Source organism: Bos mutus, chromosome 3 (assembly GCF_027580195.1).
Source record: "Bos mutus isolate GX-2022 chromosome 3, NWIPB_WYAK_1.1, whole genome shotgun sequence".
Classification (NCBI taxonomy): domain Eukaryota; kingdom Metazoa; phylum Chordata; class Mammalia; order Artiodactyla; family Bovidae; genus Bos; species Bos mutus.
Window position 1 is genome coordinate 2,195,521 of NC_091619.1, and position 18,639 is coordinate 2,214,159.

Genomic DNA, 18,639 nt, shown 5'->3' on the forward strand with positions numbered 1-18,639 from the left:
CAAACCACTGAGCGCGGCACTGCCCTCCAGAGAGACAAGATGCAGCTCCACTCACCAGGACAGACACCAGTCTCCCCAACAGGAAACTTTCACAAAGCACAGATCCATCCCCACCCACTGGGGGCAGACTTCACAAATAAGAGAAACCTGACCTTGCAACCAGTAGAAAGGAGATGGCAAATACAATCAATCAAACAAGTTGAAAAGAGAGAGAAACAGGCAGCAGATGAAGGAATATTGTAAAAACCCATAAGATCAAACAAATAAAGAAACAGGGAATCTACCTAAAAAAGAATTCAGAGTAATGGTAGTAAAGATAATCCAAAATCTTCCAAAAAAAAATGGAGGCACAGATAAATAGAAGAGGCACAGACTGAGAAGACACAAAAAATGTTTAACAAGGATCTCAATGAAATAAAGAATAGACAATCAGCAATGAGAAGCACAATAACTGAAATTAAAAATGCACTCAAGGGAACCCAAAAAATAACTGAGACAGAAGAACAGGTAAGTGAACTGGAAGATAGAATGGTGGTGATAACTGAAGTAGAGAAGAATAAAGGAAAAAGAAATGAGGACAGCCTCATAAACCTCTGGGACAACATTAACCACACCAACATTTGAATTATAGGGGTCCTAGAAGAAGAAAAGAAAAAGAAAAAACAGTATGAAAAAAATATTTGAGTTTATAGTTGAAAATTTCCCAAACATGGGAAAGTAAATAGCTACCCAAGTCCAGGAAGCTCAGAATCCCATACACTACAAACACAAAGAGAAACACATCAAGATACATATTAGTCAAGCTAACAAAAATTAAACACAAATAAAAAATATTGAAAGTAGCAATAGAAAAGCAACAAATAACATATATGGGGATTCCCATAAGGCTAGCAGCTGGTCTTTCAACAGAAACTCTACAGGCCAGAAGGGAGTGGCAGGATATTCTTAAAATGATGAAAGGAAAAATAATCTATGATCAAGATTACTCTACCAAGCAAAGCTATCATTCAGATTTGATGGAGAAATCAAGTTTTACAGATAAGCAGAGTTAAGACAACTGAGAACCACAAAACCAGCTTTACAATAAATGCTAAAGGAACTTCTCTAGACAAGAAACACAAGAGAAAGAAAAGACCTACAAAAACAAAGTGAAAAAAAAAAAAAAAACTAAAGTAAATGATGGTAATAGGATCATGCTGCTGCTGCTAAGTCGCTTCAGTGGTGTCCAACACTGTGACCCCTGAGATGGCAGCCCACCAGGCTCCCCCGTCCCTGGGATTCTCCAGGCAAGAACACTGGAGTGGGTTGCCATTTCCTATAATTAGTGTAAATGTAAATGAACCAATTGCTTCAACCAAACTGGCTGAATTGATACAAAAACAAGGTTCCTATATATATAAGAGACCCACTTCAGACCTAGGAACACATACAGACTGAAAGTAAAGGATGGAAAACAGTATTTCATGAAAATGGAAAAAGTAGGGGTGGCAATATACATATAAGATAAAATAGACTTTAACATAAAATCATTACAAGAGACAGGAAGGACACTACATTATGATCAAGGGATCAACCCAAGAAGAAAATATAATAATTATAAATATATACACACACAGCATAGGAGCACCTCAGTACATAAGGAAAATGCTAATAATTATAAAATGGGGAATCAACAGTAACACAGTAATAGTGGGGGACTTTTAAACACTTTTAACACTCCAGTCACCAACAGACAGATCATCCAGGCAGAAAATTTATAAAGAGATACAAGTTTTAAATGATACACTGGACTATAGTTGATAGCTATAAGACATTTCATCCAAAAACAGTTTTCATGTTTTTTCTCAAGTGCACACAGAACATTGTCCAGGATAGATAACACCTTGGATCACAAATCAAGCCTTGATAAATTTTTAAAAAATAAAACTGCATTAAGCATGTTTTTTCTGACCACAATGCCATAAGATTAGATATCAACTACAAGGGGAAAAAAAAAACTGTAAACACCACCACAAACACATACACAAACACATAAAGGTTAAATGATATGCTTCTGAATAACCAAGTGGTTACTGGGAAATCAAAGAGGAAATCAAAAATACCTAGAAACAAATAATGATGAAAACTTGATAACTCAAAACCTATGGGATGCAACAAAAGCAGCTAAGAGGGAAGCTTACAGCAATACAAGCCTAACTCAAAAAACAAGAAAAAACATTAAATAACCTAACCATACACCTAAATCAACTAGGAAAAGAAGAACAAAAAGCCCAGTTATGAGAAGAAAATAAATCATAAAGCTCAGAGCAGAAATAAATGAAAAAGAAATGAGGGAGACAATAGCAAAGATTTAAAAAAAAAAAAAAAAAAACCTAAAAGCTGGTCCTTTGAGAAGATTAAAAAAAAAAAAAAAAAGTTAACAAACTGTTAGCCTGACTTATCAAGACAATAAGGGAGAAGGCTTAAATCAGTAAAATTTAGAATGAAAAAAATGGAAGTTGCAACAGACAATGCAGACATGCAAAGGATCATAAGAAACTGCTATGAGCAACTATACACCAATAAAATGGACAACCTGAAAGAAATGGACAAATTCTTTGAAAAGTACAACCTTCCAGATTGAACCAGGAAGAAATAGAAAATATTAGCAGACCAATCATGAGCACTGAAATCGAAACCATAATCAAAAATCTTTCAATAAACAAAAGCCCAGGGACAGATGGCTTCACAAGTAAATTCTACCAAGCACTTCGAGATGAGGTAATATGTAACCTGCTCAGACTCTTCCAGAAAATTGCCAAGGAAGGAAATATCCCACTTGTTCTACAAGGTGACCATTACTCTGACACCAAAACAAGACAAAGATACCACTAAAAAAGAAAATTATAGGCCAATATCAGTGATGAACAGAGATGCAAATATCCCCAACAAGATTCTAGCAAACAGAATCCAACAAGACATTAAAAGCATTATACAACATGATTAAGTGGGGTTTATCCCAGGGATGCAAGGATTCTTCAATATATGCAAATCAATGTGATACATCATATCAACAAACTGAAAGTTAAAAACTATATGATCATCTCAATAGAAGCAGAGAAAGCTTTTCAACAAAATTCAATATCCATTTATGATAAAAGCTCTCCAGAAAGTTGGCATAGAAGGAACCTATCCCAACATAATAAAGACCATATATGACAAACCCATAGCAAATATTATTCTCAATGGTGAAAAACTAAAATTATTTCCTCTAAGATCAGGACAAGACAAGGGTGCCCACTCTCAGAACCATTATTCAACATAGTTTTGGATGTCTTAGCCACGGTAATGAGAGAAGAAAAAGAAATAAAAAGAATCCAGATTGGAAAAGGAGTAAAACTCTCATTGTTGCAGAAGACATGATACTATACATGCAAGCATGCATACTAAGTCGTTTTAGTTGAATCCAACTCTTAAGTGACCCTATGAACTGTAGTCCACATGGCTTCTCTGCCCATGGGATTTTCCAGGCAAGAATACTGGAGTGGGTTGTCATGCCCTTCTCCAGGGTATCTTTCCAACCCAGGGATTGAATCTATGTCTCTTACATCTCCTGCACTGGCAAGCAGATTCTTTACCACTAGCACCACATGGGAAGCCTGATGCTATACATAGAAAACTCTAAAGATGCCACCAGAAAGCTACTACAGCTAATCAGTGAATATAGTAAAATTTCAGGATATAAAATTAATACACAGATATCCCTTGCATTCCTATATACTAACCAAAAAAAAAAAATCAGAAAGAGAAATTAAGGGAACAATTCCATTCACCTTTGCAACAAAAAGGATAAAATGCAATAGGAATGAACCACCTAAAGAGACACAAAAGACCTGTATGCAGAAAACTATAACACACTGATGAAAGAAATCAAAGATGACACAAACAGATGAATATTCCTAAACTGGAAGAATCAATATTGTAAAAATGACTATACTACCTAAAGCAATCTACAGATTCAATGCAATCCCTATCAGACTACCAAAGGTATTTTTCACAGAATAGAACAAAAAAATTGTTGAAACTAGAACGCTTTTAAACACCATTTGCTGTTATTTAGTCACTAAGTCATGTCTGACTCTTGGCGACCCCATGAAGAGCAGCATGCCAGGCTTCCCTGTTTTTCACTATCCCCCGGAATTTGCTCAAGCTCTAACTCTTCATTTGAGTCAGTTCTAATGAGGTGGATGATCCTAGAGCCTATTATACAGAGTGAAGTAGAAAGAGAAAAACAAATATCATATGTTAACACATATATATGGAGTCTAGAAAGATGGTACCAGTGAAATTATTCGCAAGGAAGGAATGAAAGCACAGATGTAGAGAACAGACTTGTGCACATAGAGGGGTAAAGAGATAATGGGACAAATAGAGAAAGTAGCATCAACATATATACAGTATCGTGTGTAAAACAGATAGCTGGTGAGAAGTTGCTACATAACACAGGGAGCCCAGCCTGGCACTCTGTGACCACCTGGAGGGGTGGGGTTGGGGGAGGAAGGAGGCTCAAGAAAGAAGAGATATACATACAATTATGACCAATTCACCTTGTTGTATGGCAGAAACCAACACAAAATTGTAAAGCAATTTCCCTCCAATTAAAAAATAAATAAATTTTAAAAAACCCTCACAGTTAGTACAGAAATCTGTTGCATTTCTATACACTAGCAATGAACTATCAAAAACAGAAATTAAGAAAACAACCCCATTTACAATCACATCAAAAAGAACAAAATACATAGGAATAAATTTGACTAAGGAAATAGAAGACCTCTTTTTGGAAAACTACAAAACACTGATGAAAGAAATTGAAGACGACACAAACAGATAGAAAAATATGATTTAAAGAATTAATATTATTAAAGTCACTTTTCTACCCAAGGCACCATACAGATCCAATGCAATCCTGATCAAATTACCCGTAGCATTTTTCACAGAACTAGAACAAAAAATGTGAAAACTTGTATGGAAGCACAAGAGGCCTCAAATAACCAAAACAATTTTAAGAAAGAAGAATAAGCCTGGAGGTACAACACTCCCTGATATCAAATTATACTACAAAGCTACACTAATCAAAACAGAAGAGTGACAAAACAAAAACATATACCTAGATCAATGGAATAAAATAGATTCCAGAAATGAATCCACACTTTAAGGGTAATTAATCTGATAAAGGTGGCAAGAATTACAATGCATAAAAGACAGCCTCAACAAGTGGTGTTGAGAAAAGTGGACAGCTATGTGAAAAAAATCAAACTGGTCTACTTTCTGACACCATGTACAAAAATAAACTCAAAATGAATTAAAGACTTAAATGGAAGACTTAAAACCATAAAACTTCTAGAAGAAAACTAGCACTATACTCCTTGACAGCAGTCTTCATTATAGTTTTTGGATATATCTTCTCAGGTAAGGGAAACAAAAATTAAAATAAAAAGATAGGATTTCATCAAACTAAAAATCTTTTGCACAGCAAAGGGAGCTATCAACAAAACCACAAGGCCACATACTGAATGGGAGACTTTATTTGTAAAAAATATATCTGATAATGGGTTGATATCCAAAATATACAAAGAATTCATACAACTCAACATCAAACAAGCAAGCAACACAGTTAAAAAATCAGTAGAGGGACTGAAGGAATATCTTTCCGAGGAAAACATACAGATGGCCAACAGGCTCATGAAAAGTTGCTTAACATTACTAAACATCAGTGAAATGCAGTCAAAATTACAATGAGATATCATCTCACACCTGTCACAATAGTTATCATGTCAAACAGTGACAAATAACAAGTCTTCTTGAGGATGCAGAGAAAAGAGAACCCTTGTGCACTGTTGGTGGGAATGTAAATTGGTGTATCCACTATGGAAAACAACATGGAGATTTGCAAAAAATAAAGAATAAAACTACCATATGATCCAGAAATACCACTCCTGAGTACCTATCCAAAAAAAAATAAAAATACTATTAGAAAACATATACACACCCCAATGTTCATGGCAGGACTATTTGCAATAACCAAAATACAGAAACAACCTAAATGCCCATCAGTGGATGAATAGATAAAGAAGACATGGCAAATATATATGATGGGTTATTACTCAGTCATTAAAAAAAATGCAATCTTGCCATGTGCAACAACACGGATGGACCTAGAGGATATTACTCTGAGTGAAATAAGCCAGACAGAAAAAAAGACAAATATTTTATGATTTCATGTGATGTACAATCTAAAAAATTCAAATGAACAAACATATCAAAAACAAACAATTATAGGTACAGAGAACAAATAGGTGTTCTCCAGAAGCAGGGTATAGCAGAAGCAAAGAAATAGGTGAGGGAGATTAGCACGTGCAAACTTCCAGTTGCAAATAAATGAGTCATGTGTAGGTAATGCATATAATGTAATAATGTACATAATGTAATATAAATGTACAGTGTAGGGAATATAATCAATAAGAATGTAATATGGTGACAAGTATGTATGGTGACAATCATAGCTAGACTTATGGTGATTGGTTTGAAATGTATAGAAATATCATTTAGAAAGATGGTACCGATGATCCTGCATGCAGGGCAGCAAAGGAGACACAGATGTAAAGAGTAAACTTTTGGGCTCAGTGGGAGAAGGTGAGGTTGGGATGATTTGAGAGAATAGCACTGAAACATGTACATTATCATATGTAAATAGATGGCCAGTGCAAGTTTGATGCATGAAGCAGGACACCCAATGGTCTGGGACAACCCAGAGGGACAGGGTGGGGAGGGAAGTGGGAGTGGGGTTCAGGATGGGGGGTCACGTGTATACTTGTGGCCGTTTCATGCTGCTGTATGGCAAAAACCATCACAATATTGCAAAGTAATTATTCTCCAATTAAAATAAATACACTTAAAATAAAAAAAGAAATATCGAATCACTATGTCATGTTATAGCAACCAACACAATTTCTTAGGTCAATTATATTGCAAAAACAAACTCATAGCAAAAGATGGTAACCAGTAATCAGGGTGTGGTGGGGGAAGGGAAATTGGATGAAGGTAGGCGAAATGTACAAACTTCAAAGCTATAGGATAAATAAGTACTAGGGATGTAATGTACAACATGATAAATATAATTATGACTGCTCCATGTTATATATGAAAGTTATTGTGAGAGTAAACTGAGTTCTCATTACAAGAAAAAAAAATTTTTGTACATCTTTAATTTTGCACCTATATGAGATGATGGATGCTCACTAAAGTTATTGTGCTTATTACTTCATGATGTGACTTAGCAGCAGCAGCAGCAGCAGTGTATAAATCAGATCACTATGCAGTATATCTTAAATTTATACGGTGGTGTATGTCAATAATGGCTCAAAAAAACTGGAAGAAAAATAATAAAATGCAAACTTTAGCCCCTTTTCCCCAAATAATAAATAAGATTCAGTAATTAAATAGCATTTTCTGAACTTTCCAGATCGGAATTTTACAACATATCTAGCCCCAGGGGTATTAGACAAGGTACTGCCCATCTACCTTAAGGGAAAAATAATTTTTAGAGTAGGATTTTTAATCTAGTCAAAATGATATTTAAATATGAGGATTTCAAAAACTATTTTCCTGTATTCAAGGCCTTAGTAGTTTTGACAGGCAAAGATCACATGGAGACATCTATTGGAAGTAACTAGTCAATAAAAGGCTAATATATAAGGAAGCTGGAGCTTCCCAGGTAGCTCAGTGATAAAGAATCTGCCTGCCAGTGCAGGAGACACAAGAGACACAGGTTTGATTCCTGGGTCATAAAGATCCCCTGGAGAAAGGAATGACTACCCAATCCAGTATCTTGCCTGGAAAATTCCATGGACAGAGGAGCCTGGTGGGTGATAGTCCATGGGATCACAAAAAGTCACGACTGAGCAACTGAGCATACACACCACATATAAGGAAGTCAAGAAAAACTGTAAGCTGAAAGGTAAATAAAAGTGAAAACTTAACCTGATCAGGTGTGTCTATCTATGCCTTAAAATTAATAAGCTCAGTTTAAAGAAAAAAGAAGCAGGAAGTATATCAACATGGTGGAGGGAGGGAGGAAAGACAAAGAATATGACAGTACACTAACATATTTGTCTTAAACGTTAAGTAAGATAGGGGTATGAGTAAAAAGCCAAACCAAAAATGCTAACTCCTCCCCCTCAAAAAAAAAAAAATCAAGAAAGAATATAGAAGTATCATACTTTGAAATGAATAGAAGAAACAAGAAAATATATGTTAACTGTCAGCATAGACACAAAGAATCTAAGTGGTTAAACTTAAGTGAAAACTTGGTCAGCTTGGATTTAGGAAATCTGCCAATGTATTTTTAACAGAAGATCATTTGATGGTGGGAAAATAAAAGAAAAATATTTTATCATCAGATCAGATCAGTCGCTCAGTCGTGTCCGACTCTTTGCGACCCCATGAATCGCAGCACGCCAGGCCTCCCTGTCCATCACCAACTCCCGGAGATATAATATGATAAAGAGTACCTAAATATGAAAAGACTACCTAAAATATGTAAAGAGTACCTAAAAGAAAAGCAATCTATCTATGTAATCTGGCTTTAAACAGATCTGAAGTAAAAAATATCATCAGAGCACAACACAATGATAAAAGGTACAACTCCTAGGGAGATAAAACAGTTTTAATTGTCTAACATACAGAAGATTCTGAAATGAATATTAAAAATCTTATATTCTAGTCAAGCACATATAAAATATTATTGCACCAGGTCATTCAGAAAGTCTTTAAACAGCTCTAAAAGTAGACAATAGAAATCTGCTTGTAATTGCCTCTCCCTGCATCTCTCCTCTGCTGTGCCACCAGAAAAAAGTCATTAATTTTCAGGAAAGCAGAAAGTAATTCTAAAGGAGAGTGAAATAACAACTCCGGCAGCAGGTACAGAAGTCTGAAAGAAAAATTAACTGTCTTGAGGGAGGTAAAGAAGCCATGTTTTGTATAACTGCATTTGTGAAATTGAAACTTATCTGCTCTGCTCTGTGTGTGTGTGTGTGTGTTTTCAAAAATTAGGATAATATCACACAATATAGTTTTATATCTGGTTCTGTTTTTTACTCAATATTATTTTATGATATTTTATCATGCCCCTATCTGGACTTTTACCCAGGCCCCCACCACAGCCACTAAGTTTCCTGTGCATCTTTTAGGGAAGGAAAGTAAGTACTGTCTCTAAGTATAACTCATGCTGATAGTTGCCTGGGGAGTACATTTGAATATCTTCTATTGTCAACATGCATCTCCCTTTGTTCAGGCTTCAGTTGTGGTAGAATGAAATGTCTATTATTTGCCTAGGCAGTAAATGTTTAGAATCAAGTTACTGCTGTTTTCACTTTTCTGAATATAGTTGATACCAATCCATTCCCCCCAAATTCTTTATGACTAAAGCTCCCCTTGTCCTCTTGAGGTTACCAACCAGATACCCAGAGCTCTCAACAAGAATTCCTACTCATCTTACCTCAGTGGGATGTCTTCCACAGTGGTCCAGATCTTGAGGTTATCTTTAGAAATACAAGAATCACTGTTTGTTTTAAGTAGGATAATAAATCAGTAAAGTTCTTAGAGACTGAACTGCAGAATTGTATAATCTCCTGAAGGGCAGAGGGAAAATAAATTTTGAAAGATAACAGGGAAAAGGGGAACTGACTAGTCAAAACCCTTGATTTAGTGCTGGCTGCCTCATACGGTGCTTTCCCAGAGAGGAGAACGTTATGAAACAGTATTGAGACTCCTCCCACCAATGTTCTTAGCTTTCGATTTCCTCAGTCAGAGAAAACAGTTTATTTCCTGTAAATATCTTACTCAAAAACAACAAATTATGGCAAGGTTACACTCTAATTTTTTTTTATTATAAATGTTGGTAGATGAAAAGAGTTCCAAGATTAGAACTTTTTTATCCAGAAGACTTACATGTGGGTCATTAAAAATCTATATTCACTTGAATGATTCTCAAATATAAGAGAAGTAAGATGAGTCATCTGGCTACTTGTCAGAAAGCATTTAACAGGAGGCTTCCTGTGTGCTGTTTTGTATCTGTCAGGAATCCTCTGTTCCTTATTAATTCCTGAATATTCAGGAATTAAAAGGAGAGGCAAGCCTCTCCCTGGGGCTGAAGAATCCAGGTATATCCTTCGTTAGTTTTTCTGTAAGGTGATAAGTACCCTCTTCCTTCTTGTGAACCATATGGTAAAAGTGATTATTTACAACTCTTTCTCTCTATTTTTAATATGGATCACCTATGTTTGGAAGTCTGGAATTTTAATCTTTATCTTTGCTGATAATAACTACAGTATATATGCCCACACCTTGTTGCTTAAAACACATTTGCTCCATCAGAGCTTTGGTCCCGTGTCTTGCTTTCTCTTTCCCTCTCTCTCTCTCTCTCTCAGGCTATTTCTTTGGAGTACAGAGACTTTCTGAGTTCACTTTCCTTCCCAGGCTTCTAAGACCCTCTCAAGAAGGCGCTCTGCATCTTCACCCCATCGAGAGGGCACCTAAGGCCACCGTGAACAGAGCAAGCCCCATGCCAGGGGCTTTATTGGCTTTCTGTGTAAACCAAAAAAACAGACTTTTTCTCTCTCCTTTACTTTCTTATCAGTCGACTCCGGACCACCAGGTTCCGGTCCATTAAAGGACCTCAACAGCTACTTAATGCTTGTTTCCTGTTGTTGGTGTAGCAGTGGCAAGAGAAGTTGGAAGAGCCATCTTTCTACTTTTTTTTTTTTTTTTTTGGTCTGAAACTCCTGGGAGTGATTTTCTATAAGCTATCTATTGGTTTAAATAGAACCTAAAACATTCACCCTTATCTCACTCATCTCACACGCTAGTAAAGTAATGCTCAAAATTCTCCAAGCCAGGTTACAACAGTATGTGAATGATCAACTTCCAGATGTTCAAACTGGTTTTAGAAAAGGCAGAGGAACCAGAGATCAAATTGTCAACATCTGCTGGATAATTGAAAAAGCAAGAGAGTTCCAGAAAACATCTACTTCTGCTTTATTGCTTAAGCCAAAGCCTTTGACTGTGTGGATCACAACAAACTGTGGAAAATTCTGAAAGAGATGAGAATACCAGACCACCTGACCTGCCTCCTGAGAAATCTGTATGCAGGTCAAGAAGCAACAGTTAGAACCGGACATGGAACAACAGACTGGTTCCAAATCGGGAAAGGAGTATGTCAAGGTTATCCTGCTTATTTAATTTATATGCAGACTACATCATGAGAAACACTGTGCTGGATGAAGCACAAGCTGGAATCAAGATGGCCAGGAGAAATATCAGTAACCTCAGATATGCAGATGACACCACCCTTATGGCAGAAAGTGACGAACTAAAGAGCCTCTTGATGAAAGTGAAAGAGAAGAGTAAAAAGTTAGCATACAGCTCAACATTCAGAAAACTAAGATCATTGGAATCTGGTCCCATAACTTCATGGCAAATAGATGGGGAAACAATGGAAACAGTGACAGACTTTATTTTTCAGGAATCGCAAATCACTGATACTGTTCTGTTCATACTGATCATGGGGTTCTCAAGGCAAGAATACTGAAGTGGTTTGCCATTCCCTTCTGCAGTGGAGCACATTTTGTCAGAACTCTTCACGATGGCCTGTCCATCATGGGTGATCCTACACAGTATGGCTCATAGTTTCATTGAGTTAGACAAGTCCGTGGTCCATGTGGTTAGATTGGTTAGTTTTCTGTGATTGTGGTTTTCAGTCTATCTGCCCTCCAATGGAGAAGGATAAGAGGCCTATGGAAGCTTCCTGATGGGGGAGACTGACAGGGGGAATCTGGATCTTGTTCTGATGGTCAGGGCCATGCTCAGTAAGTCTTTAATCCAATTTTCTGTTGATGGAAAAGAACAAAGGGATGGAGCCAAACCAAAAACAGTACCCAGTTGTGGATGTGACTGGTGATAGAAGCAAGGTCCGATGCTGTAAAGAGCAATACTGCATAGGAACCTGGAATGTTAGGTCCATGAATCAAGGCAAATTGGAAGTGGTCAAACAGAAGATGGCAAGAGTGAATGTCAACATTCTAGGAATCAGCAATCTAAAATGGACTGAAATGGGCGAATTTAACTCAGATGATCATTATATCTACTACTGTGGGCAGGAATCCCTTAGAAGAAATGGAGTAGCCTTCATGGGCAACAAAAGAATCCAAAATGCAGTACTTGGATGCAATCTCAAAAATGACAGAATGATCTCTGTTCATTTCCAATGCAAACCATTCAATATCACAGTAATCCAAGCCTATGCCCCAACCAGTAATGCTGAAGAAGCTGAAGTTGAATGGTTCTATAAAGACCTACAAGACCTTTTAGAACTAACACCCAAAAAAGATGTCCTTTTCATTATAGGGGACTGGAATGCAAAAGTAGGAAGTCAAGAAACACCTGGAGTAACAGGCAAATTTGGCCTTGGAATATGGAATGAAGCAGGGCAAAGACTAATAGAGTTTTGTCAAGAGAACGCACTGGTCATAGCAAATACCTTCTTCCAACAACACAAGAGAAGACTCTACACATGGACATCACCAGATGGTCAACACCAAAATCAGACTGATTATATTCTTTGCAGCCAAAGATGGAGAAGCTCTATACAGTCAGCAAAAACAAGACCGGGAGCTGACTGTGGCTCAGATCATGAACTCCTTATTGCCAAATTGAAGAAAGTAGGGAAAACCACTAGACCATTCAGGTATGACCTAAATCAAATCCCTTATGATTGTACAGTGGAAGTGAGAAATAGATTTAAGGGACTAGATCTGGTAGACAGAGTGCCTAATGAACTATGGAAGGAGGTTCATAACATTATACAGGAGACAGGAATCAAGACCATCCCCATGGAAAAGAAATGCAAAAAAGAAAAATGGCTGTCTGAGGAGGCCTTACAAATAGCTGTGAAAAGAAGAGAAGTGAAAAGTAAAGGAGAAAAGGAAAGATAAAAGCATCTGAATGCAGAGTTTCAAAGAATAGCAAGGAGAGATAAGAAAGCCTTCCTCAGCGATCAATGCAAAGAAATAGAGGAAAAAACAGAATGGGAAAGACTAGAGATCTCTTCAAGAAAATTAGAGATACCAAGGGAACATTTCATGCAAAGCTGGGCTTGATAAAGGACAGAAATGGTATGGACCTAACACAAACAGAAGATATTAAGAAGACATGGCAAGAATACACAGAAGAACTGTACAAAAAAGATCTTCACAACTCATAATCACGATGGTGTGATCACTCACCTTGGGCCAGATATCCTGGAATGTGAAGTCAGGTGGGCCTTAGAAAGCATCACTACGAACAAAGCTAGTGGAGGCGATGGAATTCCAGTTGAGCTATTTCAAATCCTGAAAGATGATGCTGTGAAAGTGCTGCACTCAATATGCCAGCAAATTTGGAAAATACAGCAGTGGCCACAGGACTGGAAAAGGTCAGTTTTCATTCCAATCCCAAAGAAAGGCAATGCCAAAGAAGGCTCAAACTACCTCACAATTGCACTCATCTCACACACTAGTAAAGTAATGCTCAAAATTTTCCAAGCCAGGCTTCAGCAATACGTGCACCATGAAATTCCTGATGTTCAAGCTGGTTTTAGAAAAGGCAGAGGAACCAGAGATCAAATTGCCAACATCCGATGGATCATGGAAAAAGCAAGAGAGTTCCAAAAAAACATCTATTTCTGCTTTATTGACTATGCCAAAGCCTTTGACTGTGTGGATCACAATAAACTGTGGAGAATTCTTCAAGAGGTGGGAATACCAGACCACCTGACCTGCCTCTTGAGAAACCTTTATGCAGGTCAGGAAGCAACAGTTAGCACTGGACATGGAACAACAGACTGGTTCCAAATAGGAAAAGGAGTACGTCAAGGCTGTATATTTCACCCCGCTTATTTAACTTCTATGCAGAGTACATCATGAGAAACGTGGTGCTGGAAGAAGCACAAGCTGGAATCAAGATTGCTGCGAGAAATATCAATAACCTCAGATATGCAGATGACACCACCCTTAAGGCAGAAAGTGAAGAAGAACTAAAAAGCCTCTTTATGAAAGTGAGAAAGAAGAGTGAAAAAGTTGGCTTAAAGTTCAACATTCAGAAAACGAAGATCATGGCATCTGGTCCCATCACTTCATGGGAAATAGATGGGGAAACAGTGGAAACAGTGTCAGACTTTATTTTTCTGGGCTCCAAAATCACTGCAGATGGTGATTGCAACCATGAAATTAAAAGACGCTTACTCCTTGGAAGGAAAGTTATGACCAACCTAGACAGCATATTCAAAAGCAGAGACATTACTTTGCCAACAAAGGTCCATCTAGTCAAGGCTATGGTTTTTCCAGTGCTCATGTATGGATGTGAGAGTTGGACTGTGAAGAAAGCTGAGCGCTGAAAAATTGATGCTTTTGAACTGTGGTGTTGGAGAAGACTCTTGAGAGTCCCTTGGATTGCAAGGAGATCCAACCAGTCCATTCTAAAGGAGATCAGTCGTGGGTGTTCTTTGGTAGGAATGATGCTAAAGCTGAAACTCCAGTACTTTAGCCACCTCATGCAAAGAGTTGATTCATTAGAAAAGACCCTGATGCTGGGAGGGATTGGGGGCAGGAGGAAAAGGGGACGACAGAAGATGAGATGGCTGGATGGCATCACTGACTCAGTGGACGTGAGTCTGAGTGAACTCCGGGAGTTGGTGAAGGACAGGGAGGCCTGGTGAGCTGCAATTCATGGGGTCGCAAAGAGTCGGACATGACTGAGCGGCTGAACAGAACTGTGTTCCCTCCCTGTTATTTACCTGAGGCCAAACTATGATGGCTCAGATGGTAAAGCGTCTGTCTGCAATGCAGGAGACCCGGGTTCGATCCCTGGGTTGGGAAGATCTTCTGGAGAAGGAAATGGCAACCCAGTCCAGTATTCTTGCCTGGAGAATCCCACGTATGGAGGAGCCTGTTGGGCTACAGTCCATGGGGTGGCAAAGAGTCGGACACGACTGAGCGACTTCACTTTCACTTTCAAACTATGGTGGAAGTAATGAAGATGATGGCGACCTCCTTCAAAAGATCCCATGCATGTACTGCTACACTCACTGCCCCCAACCATGCAGCAAGCAACCACCTGCCCACGCCTCCACTGCAGACTCCTAGATAATCACAGGCAAGTCTGGTTCAGTCTCTTGTGGGGTCACTGCTCCTTTTTCCTGGGTCCTGGTGCATAGAAGGTTCTTTTTGTGCCCTCCAAGAGTCTTTTTCCCAGTCCTGTGTAAAGTCTGGCAGCTCTATGGTGGGGTTAATGGCTACCTCCTCCAAGATGACTTATGCCATATCAAGTCCGCTGCATCCAGAGCCCCTTTCCCTGTGGCAGTCCACTGCTGACCCGTACCTCCACAGGAGAGGCTTTCAAACACTGAAAGATGAACTCTCCAGGTCAGCAAGTGCCCAATATGCTACTGGAGATCAGTGGAGAAATAATTCCAGAAAGAATGAAGAGACAGAGCCAAAGCTAAAACAACACCCAGTTCTGGGTGTGACTGGTGATAGAAGCAAGGTCTGATGCTGTAAAAAACAATATTGCATAGGAACCTTGGTCCATGAATCAAGGCAAATTAGAAGTGGTCAAACAGGAGATGGCAAGAGTGAACATCGACATTTTAGGAATCAACAAACTAAAATGGACTGGTATGAGTGAATTTAACTCAAATGAACATTATATCTACTACGGTAGGCAAGAATCCCTTAGAAGAAATGGAGTAGCCATCATAGTAAACAAAAGAGTCTGAAATGCAGTACTTGGATGCAATCTCAAAAATGACAGAATGATCTCTGTTCATTTCCAAGGCAAACCATTCAATGTCATGGTAATCCAAGCCTATGCCCCAATCAGTAATGCTGAAGAAGCTGAAGTTGAATGGTTCTATGAAGACCTACAAGACCTTTTAGAACTAACACCCAAAAAATATGTCTTCTTCATTATAGGGGACTGGAATGCAAAAGTAGGAAGTCAAGAAACACCTGGAGTAACAGGAAAATGTGGCCTTGGAATATGGAATGAAGCAGGGCAAAAGCTAATAAAGTTTTGCTAAGAGAACGGACTGATCATAGCAAACACATTCTTCCAACAACACAAGAGAAGACTCTACACATGAACATCACCAGATGGTCAACGTCAATATCAGACTGATTATATTCTTTGCAGCCAAAGATGGAGAAGCTCTATACAGTCAGCAAAAACAAAACCGGGAGCTGACTGTGCCTCAGACCACAAACAACTTATTGCCAAATTCAGACTTAAATTGAAGAAAGTAGGGAAAACCACAAGACCATTCAGGTATGACCTAAATCAAATCCCTTACAATTATACAGTGCAAGGGAGAAATAGATTTAAGGGACTAGATTTGATAGACAGAATGCCTGATGAACTATGGTTGGAGTTACATAACATTGTACAGGAGACAGGGATCAAGACCACCTCTAAGAAAAAGAAATGCAAAAAAGCACAGTGGCTATCTGAGGAGGCCTTAAAATAGCTGTGAAAAGAAGAGAAGCAAAAAGCAAAGGAGAAAAGGAAAGACATAGCTATTTGAATGCAGAGTTCTTAAAAACAGCAAGGAGAGATGAGAAAGCCTTCCTCAGTGACCAGTGCAAAGAAATGGAGGAAAACAATAGAAAGGGAAAGACTAGAGATCTCTTCAAGAAAATTAGAGATACCAAGGGAATATTTCATGCAAAGATGGGCTCAGTAAAGGACAGAAATGGGATGGACCTAACAGAAGCAGAAGATATTAAGAAGAGGTGGCAAGAATACACAAAAGAACCTTTCAAAAAAGATCTTCATGACACAGATAATCATGATGGCGTGATCACTCACACTCACCTAGAGCCAGACATCCTGGAATGTGAAGTCAAGTGGGCCTTAGAAAGTATCACTATGAACAAAGGTAGTGGAGGTGATGGAATTCCAGTGAAGCTATTTCAAATCCTAAAACACGATGCTGTGAAACTGCTGCACTCAAAATGCCAGCAATGTTGGAAAACTCAGCAGTGGCCAAAAGACTGGAAAAAGGTCAGTTTTCATTCCAATCCCAAAGAAAGGCAATGCCAAAGAATGTGCAAACTACTGCACATTACACTCATCTCACACGCTAGTCAAGTAATGCTCAAAATTCTCCACACCAGGCTTCAATAATACATGAACCGTGAATTCCAGATGTTTAAGCTGGTTTTAGAAAAAGCAGAGGAACCAGAGATCAAATTGCTAACATATGCTGGATCATCAAGAAAGCAAGAGACTTCCAGAAAAAGATTTATTTCTGCATTATTAATTATGCCAAAGCCTTTGACTGTGAAGATCACCACAAATTGTGGAAAATTCTGAAAGAGATGGGAATACCAGATCACCTGACCTGCCTCGTGAGAAACCTGTATGCAGGTCAGGAAGCAACAGTCAGAACTGGAAATAAAACAATAGACTGGTTCCAAATCAGAAAAGGAGTACGTCAAGGCTGTATACTGTCACCCTGCTTATTTAACTTATATGCCGAGTATATCATGAGAAATGCTGGGCGAGAGGAAGCACAACCTGGAATCAAGATTTCCGGAGAAATATCAATAACCTCAGATATGCAGATGATACCACCCTTATGGCAGAAAGCCAAGAAGAAATAAAGAGCCTCTTGATGAGAGTGAAAGAGGTGAGGGAAAAGTTGGGTTAAAGCGCAACATTCAGAAAACTAAAGTCATGACATATGGTCCCATCACTTCATGGGAAATAGATGGGGAAACAATCGAAAATATGGCTGACTATATTTCGGGGGTTTCCAAAATCACTGCAGATGCTGACTGCAGCCATGATATTAAAAGACGCCTACTCATTGGAAAAAAAGTTATGACCGACCTAGTTCAGTTCACTTCAGTTTCTAAGTCCCGTCCGACGCTTTGAGACACCATGAATTGCAGCAGGCCAGGCCTCCCTGTCCATCACCAACTCCCAGAGTTCACTCAAACTCACATTCATTGAGTCGGTGATGCCATCCAGCCATCTCCTCCTCTGTCGTCCCCTTCTCCTACTGCCCCAAATCCCTCCCAGCATCAGAGTCTTTTCCAATGAGTCAACTCTTTCCATGAGGTGGCCAAAGTATTGGAGTTTCAGCTTTAGCATCAGTCCTTCTAAAGAACACCCAGGACTGATCTCCTTTAGGATGAACTGGTTGGATCTCCCTGCACAGACTCTCAAGAGTCTTTTCCAACACCACAGCTCAAAAGCATCAATTCTTCGGTGCTCAGCTTTCTTCACAGTCCAACTCTCACATCCATACATGACCACTGGAAAAACCATAGCCTTGACTAGACGGACCTTTGTTGGCAAAGTAATGTCTCTGCTTTTGAATATGCTACCTAGGTTGGTCATAACTTTCCTTCCAAGGAGTAAGCATCTTTTAATTTCATGGCTGCAATCACCATCTGTAGTGATTTTGGAGCCCGAAAAAATGAAGTTTGACACTGTTTCCACAGTTTCCCCATCTATTTGCCATGAAGTGATGGGACCAGATGCCATGATCTTCGTTTTCTGAAT

General features: G+C 38.6%; 1 protein-coding gene across 1 annotated transcript in view; it reads right to left on the reverse strand.

Moving 5' to 3' along the window:
• LOC102279458 (interferon-activable protein 203) overlaps nt 1–9,780 on the reverse strand; it is a 42,850-nt gene extending 33,070 nt beyond the window's left edge. Inside the window, exon 1 of the mRNA XM_014478589.2 lies at nt 9,536–9,780. The gene's annotated coding sequence lies outside the window, so the exon portion shown is untranslated. The remainder of the gene's footprint in view (nt 1–9,535) is intronic.
• Nucleotides 9,781–18,639: the final 8,859 nt, after the last annotated feature.